The 13,231-nt window shown below is 38.9% G+C and overlaps 1 long non-coding RNA gene across 4 annotated transcripts in view; it reads right to left on the bottom strand.

The window, feature by feature from the left end:
• LOC308353232 overlaps positions 1-13,231 on the bottom strand; it is a 69,527-nt gene that overhangs the window by 36,206 nt on the left and 20,090 nt on the right. For 2 of the 4 annotated variants that reach the window (XR_013967767.1, XR_013967768.1), the window contains exon 2: positions 960-1,078. This is a non-coding gene — a long non-coding RNA (uncharacterized lncRNA). Of the gene's footprint in view, positions 1-959; positions 1,079-8,493; positions 8,750-13,231 lie in introns of those variants that run through there. The other 2 variants (XR_013967769.1, XR_013967770.1) reach the window with 2 other exon arrangements.

Genomic DNA, 13,231 nt, shown 5'->3' with positions numbered 1-13,231 from the left:
GGTAACTTTAAAGCATTTTCATTGATCATTTTCAATAGATAAGAAAGTAAGATTTCCACACATATCGATCTGTCCTGAATGATTTATACTTCACTTTTAACATACAATGTGGAGGTGGAGAAAGAACAAAACCCTGTATTTTCCTGAGACTTTCATGTTCATGTTCCATGCCCCAAGAAAACAAAGCCTGCCTTTCTCTAGGCAGATAGTATTCATAATTTGTAATTTTTGGTACAGATGCACGATTTGGTGCAAATCTGGTACAAAATGCATAGCTCCTTATCTGTGTTATTGTTTCACTAAATCGAATTCCATAACATTTTAGGTTCACTAGTAGAGCTTGCAATATAAAAGAAATAAAGGAGTAAATGTTTTTGTAGTTCAAGTTGAAAAGAACAAGTGCACACTATTTTTCCCTTAAGTAGGAATACATCTGTAGTTTGGAAGATGCAAAATAGATATGTCCCCCATGCCCAAAAAAGCACCTTACTAGCAATGGCATCAATACTTGGGTATCTCAGTAAACTGGTATTTGTAGGGGTAGATTTTGCTCTTTCTGTCTCTGGGGTATGGGATACTGAAAGCTTTGCAAATAAGCCCAAGAACTAAATGTTCTTGAAAAGAAACCCTTCAGGATCACCCAGTCCAATCTCTTTCTTCATTTCAGAGGAAACAGCAAACCTTTTGACTGTGGCACAAAATCCTTGCAACTGTGCCAGTATTCTCCAGCGGGTTAGCTGGTGGAACCCGTGGAAGTCAATGTTTTTTGTAGAAACCTATTAAAATGCTGACATATTTATGCCTGCCCCAGGAGCCAGAACTTTTACTAACAGAAAATATGATTCTATTCCATATATGCGTGTTATATTCAGCTACAACTATGTCCAGAGGGGGAAAAGTTGGTTAAATTAAGCATAATACATTATTTCAGAGATATTCTGTTAACATTTGTACACTACCTTCTCATTTGATCTCCCACATTCATCAGCAAGTAAGTGGTGTAAGATGGCAGAGGTTTAAGAAAAATTTGGAGACTGTGAACTTCCATGTAGAAATTCAAAGTTCATTGTCTTCATTTCTAAAATTAAGATGAGACAATACAAATGCCAAATCATTATGTTGCACACTAGCAATTAATATAATGTTATATATCAGCTATATCTCAATAAAAGAAAAATGAAAACACCAACATCATTTTATGTCTTCCCCGGCACATCTCCCCTCCCCTCCTCCCACCCCCACCCCACGCTCCCTACCCCCACCCCCCCAAGGAAGCCTAGTTTCGTTTTGGGTTTTGGGTGTTGTTGTTATTGCTTTTTTTTCTTTCTTTCTTTCTTTTTCTTTTCTTTCCTTTTTTTTTTTTTTTTTGAGGATTCTAAGTTGGTTAGAGATAAGACATTTGAATGACTATTTTTGTATTGTTTTCAACCCACTGTGCTAAAATCATGTGGTTGCTGCATGTACCTTATGTTCCTTTAAAAGATGGTTTTAAATGAAAGTGTTTGCAGACTATAAGCCTTCTTTTAATGTTTTTGAGCAATCACCACAATCAAAATGAATTTTGAAAAGTACTCAATTAAAAAGCAATTAAATGTGGGAAGTGACTATTAAAAAGATTATTGAGCAGACATGATGACTTGTCTTGATTTCAGAAGTGAAGTGCTCTGTATGGAGAACTGTCATGATATCATTCGGAGTGATAAAAAAAAGCTACAGATTTCATTTCATATGTAAAATAAAGAAAGAAAGAGAAAAAAGAGAGAGAGTGATCTGGAATAAAATAGAAGTTGTTAGCACAGTTTACTCCAGGCTGTAAGGGAAGAACTTTCAGTTTTTATTTTATAGATTTCCATATTATTCAACCATTTGTTTTCAATAATCATGTACACCTTTTTTCCTTTATAACCAGAAAAACTTAAGAATAATTTTGTTCAATTCTGCTGACCAGGCAAATTAACTGCAAGACTGGCAAACCTGGCAATTTTTCAAAAAAATTAAGTGCCATATAAAACACTGTTTGCAAATAGACAATTGTACCAAATCGGTAGAGTGAATCTCTAAAAGCTGTTGTTTGGTATTCTACTGGAGTCTCTTGCATTAGGTTCCCTACAAACTGAACCTTAATCGTTTCTCACGTGGTAGGTCCTCAATAAATATTTATGAGATTGAACATTGAGTTGTCCTTTTTTTTAAATCCACAAAAATAGTACTTTTATATGTTCAACCTAATTGTAGGTGCTCAGTGAATCAATGACAATGGTGAAATGCATGAGTGAGCATGTCAGCTTGGAACAGTGATGACTATGAACCTGAAAGGCAGCACCTAAAATATCAAAGGTCTCAATAAAAGAAGGTACAAGTTTGAGAATAAGCCAAGGGCCTCTTAAAACTCAATTTAGTGGGGTGCCTGGGTGGCTCAGTCGTTAAGCGTCTGCCTTCAGCTCAGGTCATGATCCCGGGGTCCTGGGATTGCGCCCCACATGAGGCTCCCTGTTCTGTGGGAAGCCTGCTTCTCCCTCTGCCTGCCTCTCCCCCTGCTTGTGTTCCCTCTCTCATTGTGTCTCTCTCTGTCAAATAAATAAATAAAAACTTTTTTTTAAAAAAACCAAAACTCAATTTAGTGGGTCAATTCCCCCCTAACCTCCCTAGTTTTCAAATCTATAAAGGAATGGGTTTTCAAAGTCTCCATTAACTAAAGGATTCTAAATCTAGACCAAATAACTGGTAAGAACAAAAAGAGTGTTGGTTGGGTATATTTTCTTTCCTTTTCTCCTGAGAAACAAATAAGAGGAACTAAATTAAATGTGTCATATTAGAAATTTTTACTTAAAATGTGAACCAGAGGGGCATGCAGGTGGCTCAGTTGGTTAAACGTCTGCCTTTGGCTCTGGTCATGATCTCAGGGTCCTGGGATTGAGCCCAATGTTGGGCTCCCTGCTCAGCAGGGAGTCTGCTTCTCCCTCTCCCTCTGCCCTTCCACTCCCACTCATGTACACTCTCTCTCTTTCTCAAATAAATAAATAAAATCTCTCAAAAAAAATGTGAACCAGAAAATAAGTTCTTAAAAAACAGATGCATTTTTGGGACACCTGGGTGGCTCAGTTGGTTAAGCATCTGCCTTCGGCTCAGCCCCTGATCCCAGGGTCCTGGGATAGAATCCCACATCAGGCTCCTTGCTTAGCACAGAGCCTGCTTCTCCCTCTCCCTCAGTCCCTCCCCCTGCTCATTCTCTCTCTTTCTCCCACTCTCTCTCTTTCTCTCTCAAATAAATAAATAATCTTTTTTAAAAAGGAAGAACAGATACATTCTCAAGCCAAGTTGTGAATTCTCTTCCTGCCCTACTTCAAAAATAAGAAAGCAGTGATTTTGTGTGGCATACCTTGGGTCCGGTTCTGCTTGGAAGCAGACGGGAGAGAGCACGTTTACTCTGAGGTTGTGGCTGCATTATGTGATAAGAAGGTACAAGTGCATCCAGGCTGATTTTTCTCTCTGACATCCAGCATTTTGCAGTCAGAGAGTGAGTGCAACTTTCACAAGCTTGAACCAGCCTACACGTAACTATTTTCCTTATTATTATGCATAATTAAAACTGGAAAAACAGTGGCAATGTGACCTCTCAGAGGCATGATACAATTGGGCAGGGGTAAAAGGTAAAGAGGTTTCTTTGGGAAAATAAAAAATACTGGAGTTTCTACCATTTCTAGTATCTAAATATAGTTCAGGAAGAAAAAGTATGAAGTGAACATGTAAGATATTCTAGTCCTGGTTTATTGACATAACATTAGGCTGACCTCTACAATAATACTTATTAGAAATGCCATAATAATAATCATAGACATAATAACTGTTTGCAATTATAATGACTGGTTGGACCAATGCATCCTCCCAGCAAACAAAGCTTTTAGAACAGCATGATCCTCCCCACAAGCTGATACCACATGAATCTGTACATGTTCAATTGTTCAAATGGTTTAGGAACTTGGTTTTTTTAAAAAAGCAATTTCAGGATCTAAAATTGTTTCCCTTCTTTAAAAACAAAAAAATGTGTTTGACCAAACCAGCTAGAGAGTTACACATTTATTCACGTGGCAAGTATTTCTTTAAACATCTCCTGGGTGCCCAGTACGGTGCTTGGCACAGGACACAGAAGTGGAAAAACAAACATGCTTGGGTGACTATTTATACCAACTCACACCAAAACACATTCATTAATGTGACACATCACCCTTGGGGGGAGAGATACCATACTTTCAAATGTGATTTTCTGATTTAGCCTCTGCTTTAGCAGAAGGTACACTTCTATATACACCCAGCTTCAGAATCAAGGCCCCTAATTGTGCCTATGTTTAACATTAGCTCTAATCTCAAAACAACTCTGAAAGTAGGTGCTCCTTCCATTTTACAGATGGTTGATATTGAGAAACCCCTCCCAGGATCAGATCATGACATTCTGAATGATCTGTAGGTCCAAAGCCACAATGGCAGCCTGTTCAAGAAGACAGGATAACAGTGACCATTTACTGCATATTTACTCTGTCCTCACACTGTTCCAAGCCCTTTGGATTGGTTGTTCTAATTCTCACAACAGCCCTGCCAGAGGAGAGATCATCATGCCACCACATTACAGATTTAGAAAGTGAGGCTCACAGAGGCTAAGTAACGTGCCCCAAATCACACATCCAATTAACAGCCACAGACCGAGCAGGGTTAGAAACCGGGGGCTGTCTGAACCTCAAAAGTTACTCTGTCCTCTCTAAAATACTCCTCATCCTCCACTGACAGCCTCTCTTTCAGGCTTTGGTCCATGCTCTCTCCCCTCTGCCTAGAATGGCCTCCCCTGCCTCACTCCTGCTCGGTCTTCAAGGTCAAGTGCAGGTATTATTTCTCCAGTGCCAACCACCTCAGGCAAAATTTGTAATCATAGCACACAGGGCTTGTTTTCTGCTTTTTGTTTTTTGTTTTTTTGCTGCTAGTCTAGCACTTATCACATAGTATTGTAATTATTTGTATGTATTTCTCCCCCGGGGAGGTTAAGAAGACCTTGAGAACAAAAATTGTTTCTTATACACTTTTGAGTTCCCAACACATGCTACACAGCTTGGCATGTAGGTTGACACTCCAAGTTAATTGGTGGCAGACCGAATACCTCGTGCCAGCATGCTGTAAATTAAAAGGACCTCTAAAAAAGTGACAAGACCAATCCTCAAGCCTCTATTTGGGAGCCACATTTTTTCCTTGTTTTATTTGCCTGACTGCTTTAAAGACCCTCAGAAGAGTGAATGCTAACACCTCTCTACCTCTTCTATTTGAGATTCTTCTAACAGGTCACTCTAGGCTCAATCCTGCATCTTTCTTCCCTCGGAGAAAATTCTGCCTTCTCGTAGTGCAGAAAATACAGAACGAAACTTTCACAAAACCTGCCTTCATTTTTGCCTGTTTCCTGGTGAAATCAGTTGGATGTGCCATACAATTTTCCCCTGGATGCTCACCACAGAGACAGGATCTTTTTTGGGCCAGTAAGAAGTGTGGGGACCACAAGGGAATAAGGACATTGGTGGCGAAGAAAAGGGTCCACAGCAACATGGTGCCCCAGAGCTTAGCCCCTTGAACAGCACAAATGCATGTGTCTGGGTGTGTATCTCCAAACCAATTACCGAGGCTTTATTTTCCTGTAAGGCAGGAAGTAAATGCCTGTTGGACAGATTGGAAAAACTAAGATATAGAAAGAATGGATTCTTTGGCAGAAACCTTATTACACTGGGTTTAAACCAAAAGTTCTCACCTTCCAGCCTGCACTTGAACCCAAGGGCAAATTTTCAGAAAATGGATGATAGCTGTATTTTCTTTACTAAGAGAATCAGGTCATCCCTTTAAATAACTCCTTTCTGCTTCAGAAGTAGATGTTAAAATACAATCACCCTGAATGTTTGTATGCAAAACAGGCAAAAAGATCCAGCTTTTTTGTGTCTTTGGTTTTTTAAGTCTCTCCTGAATAGGGATATGCACAGATAATTGGCGGCGCTGTCTGGACAAAGAGTTACAGCTTTGTGGTGTTAAAAAACGTAGCCTGCATGTCCAAATTAGCTCAAGAAATTTCCCATTTCTGAGAGGGCGGCTGGCTGCCAGCTCTTTAAGAGAGAAAAACACACCCTCAGAACATGAATCATTACCTAGCACAGAAAGTGAGCTCACGCGCGCGCACGCATACACACACACACACACACACACACACACACACACATTAAATAATTGCTCAAGACTTTACAAAATATGCCTTTAGTACGGTACACATTTTATCAACGAGGATCAGGCCGTCCTTTTTCATCCACCCTGTCGAAAACGGTAAGCTATTTACCAAAACCATTGCTCCAGAAGCAGGCTCAAGGCGTCCTGTAAACAGGGGTGCCAAGCAGACAGAACGAATGAGTCAGAACTGATTTTAGAGTACACACGTGTAGGTTGAACTTACTGCTTGCAGCTGGTTGTCAGTCCTGTTTTAAAAACAGATTTGTTGACCTTTATGCCTATAACCACTTATCTTCTCACTCCTGTACCTGAAAGGCAACCTTCTTAGAGAAGGAAGATCTAATCGATGCTTTTAGCATAGATGGATTAGGATGACCATTCCTTGGAAATAGACACTACTGAGCTCGCCCAGCTGCAACACAACACAAAGGCAGAGGCAAGGTGACCTGCCTGACTTGGGGGTGGCCATCTGGGTGGCTCCCATCCCTGTCAGAAAGGGGTGCAATTGGTGTCAATTATTTTAATTGTAAACACTCAAAAGTACTGAGACATTATGATCAGATGAATAGTTTTTCAAGTGAAAAGAGACCAAAATAGTTGCCAAATCTAAAGGCGAAGGAATCCAGATGTCTCAATATATTTCCTTAAAAAGTGGGTTTAAAGCACATGTTTTTTAAAACATACAAGAATAATTGATTGATGTGCTTCTTAGCTGACTTGAGACAACAGATTCCTCAGAGAAATCAGTCATATTTACTTCTCTATGTTAGCTAGAAAGTCAAAGAGAGCTACCGAGTTGGAACCAGGACTATTTTTCCCTTTATAAAAATTTCTGATTTCATCATAGATGTTATGGTAACCCCGTCCAAGAGTCTGGGAGTTTAATCCATCATATTTTTAGAAGTTAATTTAATAGAGTAAAACCTTGACTTTCAAATTTCCTTTCTTTTAATATTGGAAGAATATTTGTCTTTTTTATACTAATTTCTAAGAGTTTGTTTGCTTGTTTTGAAGAAGCCTTTTTGGAAAGAATATTTCACATACCTTTTTCAGGCTAACTATACTTCTCTTTTCTTTTTTTTCCTTTTTAATTGGAGTGTAGCTGACATATTACTCTCAGGCATACAATATAAGTCATTCTACAATTATAAACATCATGAAATACTCACCACAATAAATGTAACTCTTTTCAATAAAAACTAATCCAAAAGAAGTAAATGCAAACAAAGAATTAAAAAGGAGATACCTTCAGTATTTGAAAAGCAACATTTCTCTTGTATGGTTTATCAGTGAACTCAGAATGCACTTAAATTGGCAATTAAAATGATCTATAAGCATCCTGCCTTGATGGTGAGAAGTCCTGGGATAAAATACAATGAGAATGTGTGATATTAAAAGCTGTGCTTTGCACTTAGATACACTGCAACATCCCTGAAATGGTGGGTACTGAGGACATTGTTTCTTTAGGTTAGCTCTTAGAAGCTTCAGGGACACCTGGGTGGCTCAATCAGTTAAGCGTCTGACTTTGGCTTAGGCCATGACTTCGGGGTCCAGGGACAGAGCCCTGAATGAGGCTCCCTGCTTAGTAGGGAATCTGCTTCTCCCTCTCCCTCTGCGCCTTCCCCCACTTCTGCACACACACTCTCTCTCTCAAATAAATAAATAAAATCTTTAAAAAGGGGGGAAGGAGCAAGATGGCAGAGGAATAGGAGACTGAAATATCCTTGGGTCCCAGGAGTTCAGCTAGGTACTTATCAAACCATTCTGAACACCTACAAACTCAACAGGAGATCAAAGAGAAGATCAGCAATTCTAGGAACAGAAAATTGACCACTTTCTGGAAGGTAGGATGTGCAGAGAAGTGAATCTGAGGCAATATTGGGAAGGTAGACTGTGGGGGTAGGTGGGGTGGGAAAGGCTGGCTCCCCACAAGTCCTAGAGCAGAGAAGCACAAAATTGGAACTTTTAGAAGTCAGCTCCACTGAGGGACGTCGCTCCAGAGGCTAAGCAGGGGGGTGGAGCCCTTGCGGGGACACTGTGGTCACAGGACCCACAGGGTCACAAAAAGACCAGGGGTTTCTGAGTGTGACAGAGCTCCCAGGTATCAGAGTGAGGAAGCTGGTTACAGAGACGGAGCTGAGTAGTGTGCTCTCAGCTCGGGGTTACCTTAAACCATGATCTGAGGCAGAGTCGGGCCACTGCGCTTCAAGTAGGGACCCCACAACTGGCAGATCCGGGGAGACTCACCTTCCTCGGACAAGTGGCACAGAAGTGCACGGCAGGAATCTGCTGGGTTTGGAGACTCCAAACAGAGCCATGCGCCAGAGAGAGAGAAACGCTGAGTCACAGGCTGGGTAAGCTTGGATTGTGGCCAGAGACCAGGGAGACGGGAGGGATTCACTGCTTTTCTCTGAGGGTGCACTGAGGAATGGGGCCCTGAACTCTTGGCTCCTTGGGCCAGAGATTGGGAGGCCACCATCTTCATTCCAGTCCTCCAAAGCTCTACGGAAAGCGTTGAGGGAACAAAAGCTCCCGAGCATGAACCCAAGCAGATTACTTAACCTGGCCCCTGGCAAGGGCAGTACAATTCCGCCTCGGGCAAAGACATTTGAGAATCACTGCAACAGGCCCCTCCCCCAGAAGATCAGCAAGAACATCCACCAAGATCAAGATCACCAATCAACGAGAACTGCAGACCTCCAGAGCTAGGGGAATGCAACACATAGTATTCATGGCTTTTTTCCCATGATTCTTAAGTCTTTCAAAATTAACTTTTTAAAATTTTCTTTCTTATTCAATTTTAAAAATTTTTCCTCTTTCCTATTTTAACGCTTTTAAACTATTTTATCTTATCAATACTTTTTAAAAAAATCTTAATTTTCATTGTTATAGTCATATTCTATCCTTTCATTTTATTTAATCTTATTTTGTGTGTGTGTGTGTATGTATGTGTGTGTGTGTGTGTATATATATATATATATATATATATATGTTTTTCTTTCTTAAAATTCTGGGATACACTTTCTTCTAACAAATCAAAATATACCCTAAATCTAGCACATGGCTTTGTTCTAGTCTCCAGCCTTATCACATTCTTTCCTCTTTTTCTTTTCTCTTTTTTCAACCAACTTCTTATCTTATCAATTCCTTTTTTAGAATCTTTTAAAATTTTCATCTTTACAGTCATATTCCATCTCTTTATTGTGTTTACCCTTATTTTTGTGTATATATATGTTTTAATTTCTTTAAAAATTTTGGGAGACAGTTTCTTCTAATAGACAAAAATACACCAAAATCAAGTTTGTGGCTCTGTTCTATTCACCAGTCATATCTATCTCTATCTATATAGATAGATAGATAGAGATATATAGATAGATAGATAGAGATATATGTATAAATGTATATTTATACAGATGTATACACATACAGATACATATAGATAGATAGACAGATATCTATCTCCAACCCCCCGGGTTTCCAATTTGGTTAGTGTATATTTTTCTGGGGTCATTGCTACCCTTTTAGTATTTTGTTCTCTCATTCATCTATTCTTATCTGGATAAAATGACAAGGAGGAAAGACTCACCTCAAAAGAAGAACAAGAGGTAGTACCAATGGCTAGGGACCTAATCAATACAGAGATTAGTAAGATGTCAGAACTAGAGTTTAGAATGACAATTATCAAGGTGCCAGCTGGGCTCAAAAAAAGCATGGAAGATACTAGACAATCCCTTTCTGGACAAATAAAATCCCTTTCTGGAGAAAAAAAAGAACTAAAATCTAACCAAGTTGAAATAAAAAAATCTATTAATGAGGTACAATTAAAAATGGAGGCTCTTACTGCTAGGACACATGAGGCAGAAGAGAGAATTAGTGATATAGAAGACCAAATAATTGAGAATAAAGAAGCTGAGAAAAAGAAAGATACTGGACCACGAGGAGAGAATTCGAAAGATAAGTAATACCATAAGATGAAACAATATTAGAATAATTGGGATTCCAGAAGAATAAGAAAGAGAGAGAGGGGCAGAAGATGTATTAGAACAAATTATACCAGGAGATTTCCTTAATTTGGCAAAGGGAACACGCAACAAAATCCAGGAGGCACAGAGAACCTCCCTCAAAAATAATAAAAATAGGTCCACACCGCATCACCTAATAGTAATACTTACGAGTCTTAATGACAAAGAGAAAATCCTGAAAGCAGCTTGGGCCAAGAGGTCTATAACATACAACAGCAGAAATATTAGATTGGCAGCAGTCCTATCCACAGGGACCTGGCAGGCCAGAAAGGACTATCATGATATATTCAGAGCACTAAGTGAGAAAATTATGCAGCCAAGAATATTATATCCAGCTTGGCTGCCATTGAAAATAGAAGGAGAGATAAAAAGCTTCCAGGACAAAAACTAAAAGAATTTGCAAGCACCAAACTATCCCTACAGGATGTATCAAAAGGGGTCCTCTAAGCAAAGAGAGAGTCTAAAAGTAACAGACCAGAAAGGAATACAGACAGTATACAGTAACCGTCCCCTTAAAGGCAATACAATGGCACTAAATTCATATCTTTCAGTAGTTGACCTGTATGTAAATGGGCTAAATGCCACAAACAAAAGACACACAGTATCAGAATGGATTTTAAAAAACAAGATCCACTGATATGCTGTCTGCAAGAAACTCATTTTAGACCCAAAGACACCTCCAGATTTAAAGTGAGGTGGTGGAAAACAATTTACCATGCTAATGGACATCAAAAGAAAGCTGGGGTGGCAATCCTTATATCAGATAAATTAGATTTTATGCCGAAGACTATAATCTGAAATGAGGAAGGATGCTATATCATATTTAAAGGGTCTGCCCAACAAGATGATCTAATAATTTTAAATATCTATGCCCCTAACATGGGAACAGCCAATTATATCAACCAATTAATAACAAAATCAAAGAAACACATCGACAATAATACAGTAATAGTAGGGGACTTTAAACACCCTCCTCACTGAAATGGACAGATCATTTAAGCAAAAGATCAACAAGGAAATAAGACTTTAAATGACACACTGGACCAGATAGACATCACAGATATATTCAGAACATTCCATCCCAAAGCAACATTCTTCTCTAGTGCACATGGAACATTCCCTCTGGAGAATAGATCACATCCTGGGTCACAAAGCAGGTCTCAACTGGTACCAAAACACATGGATCATTCCCTGCATATTTTCAGACCACAGTGCTTTGAAACTAGAACTCAATCACAAGAGAAAAGATAGAAAGAGCTCAAACAAAAATAAAACAAAAAAAAAAAAAGAAAGAGCTCAAACACATGGAGGCTAAAGAGCATCCTACTAAAGAATGAATGGGTCAACCAGGAAAGTAAAGAAGAATTGAAGAAATTCATGGAAACAAATGAAAATGAAAACACAACTCTTCAAAATCTTTGGGACACAATAAAGGCAGTCCCCAGAGGCAAGTATATAGCATTTCAAGCCTTTCTCAAGAAACAAGAAAGGTCTCAATTATACAACCTAACAATACACCTAAAGGAGCTGGAGAAAGAATAGCAAAGAAAGCCAAACCCTAGCAGGAGAAGAGAAATAATAAAGATTAGTGCAGAAATCAATGAGATAGAAACCAAAAGAACAGTAGAAAAAATCAACGAAACTAGGAGCTAGTTCTTTGAAAGAATCAATAAGATTGATAAACCCAGGCCAGACTTATCAAAAAGAAAAGAGAAAGGACCTAAATTAATAATCATGAAGGAAAGAGGAGATTTCACAACCAATACCAAAGAAACACAAACAATTATAAGAACATAATTATGAGCAACTATACACCAGCAAATTTGATAATCTGGAAGAAATAGATGCATTCCTAGAGACAAAAAACCTACCAAAACTGAACAGAACCATAACCAGTAAGGAGACTGAAGCAGTAATCAAAAATCTCCCAACAAACAAGAGCTCAGGGCTAGACGGCTTCCCAGGAGAATTCTACCAAACATTTAAAGAAGAATTAATACCTATTGTGCTGAAGCTGTTCCAAAAAATAGAAATGGAAGGGAAACTTCCAAACTCATTTTAGGAGGTCAGCATCACCTTGATTCCAAAACCAGATGAAGACCCCATCAAAAAGGAGAATTACAGACCAATATCCTTGATGAACACAGATGCAAAAATTCTCACCAAAATACTAGCCAATAGGATCCAACAGTACATTAAAAGGATTATTCACCACAACCAAGAGGGATTTATTCCTGGGCTGCAAGTTTGGTTTAACATCTGCATATCAATCAATGTGATACAATACATTAATAAAAGAAAGAATAAGAACCATATGATACTCTCAATAGATGCTGAAAAAGCATTTGACAAAGTACAGCATCCTTTCTTGATCAAAACTCTTCACAGTGTAGGCATAAAGGGTACATACCTCAATATCATAAAAGTCACCTGTGAAAAACCCACAGCGAGTATCGTCCTCAATGGGGGAAAATGGTGAGCTTTTCCCTTAAGGTCAGGAACATGGCAGGGATGTCTACTATTACCACTGCTATTCAACATAGCACTAGAAGTCCTAGCCTCAGCAATCAGACAACAAAAAGATATAAAAGGCATCCAAATTGGCAAAGAAGTAGTCAAACTCTTGCTGTTTGCAGGTGATAAGATACTTTAAGTGGAAAACAGAAAAGACTGCACTCCAAAACTGCTAGCACTCATACAGGAATTCACTAAATGTCAGGATATAAAATCAATGCACAGAAATCAGTTGCATTTCTATACAGCAACAACAAGACAGAAGAAAGAAAAATCAAGGAGTCGATCCCATTTACAACTGCACCCAAAACCGTAAGATACCTAGGAATAAATATAACCAAAGAGGCAAAGAATCTGTACTTAGAACACTATAAAGTATTCCTGAAAGAAATTGAGAAAGACACAAAGAAATGGAAAAACGTCCCACGCTCATGGATTGGAAGAACAAA

The sequence above is a fragment of the Martes martes genome, assembly GCF_963455335.1.
Source record: "Martes martes genome assembly, chromosome: 12".
Taxonomy (NCBI): domain Eukaryota; kingdom Metazoa; phylum Chordata; class Mammalia; order Carnivora; family Mustelidae; genus Martes; species Martes martes.
This window is presented reverse-complemented; position numbering and strand designations above follow the sequence as displayed.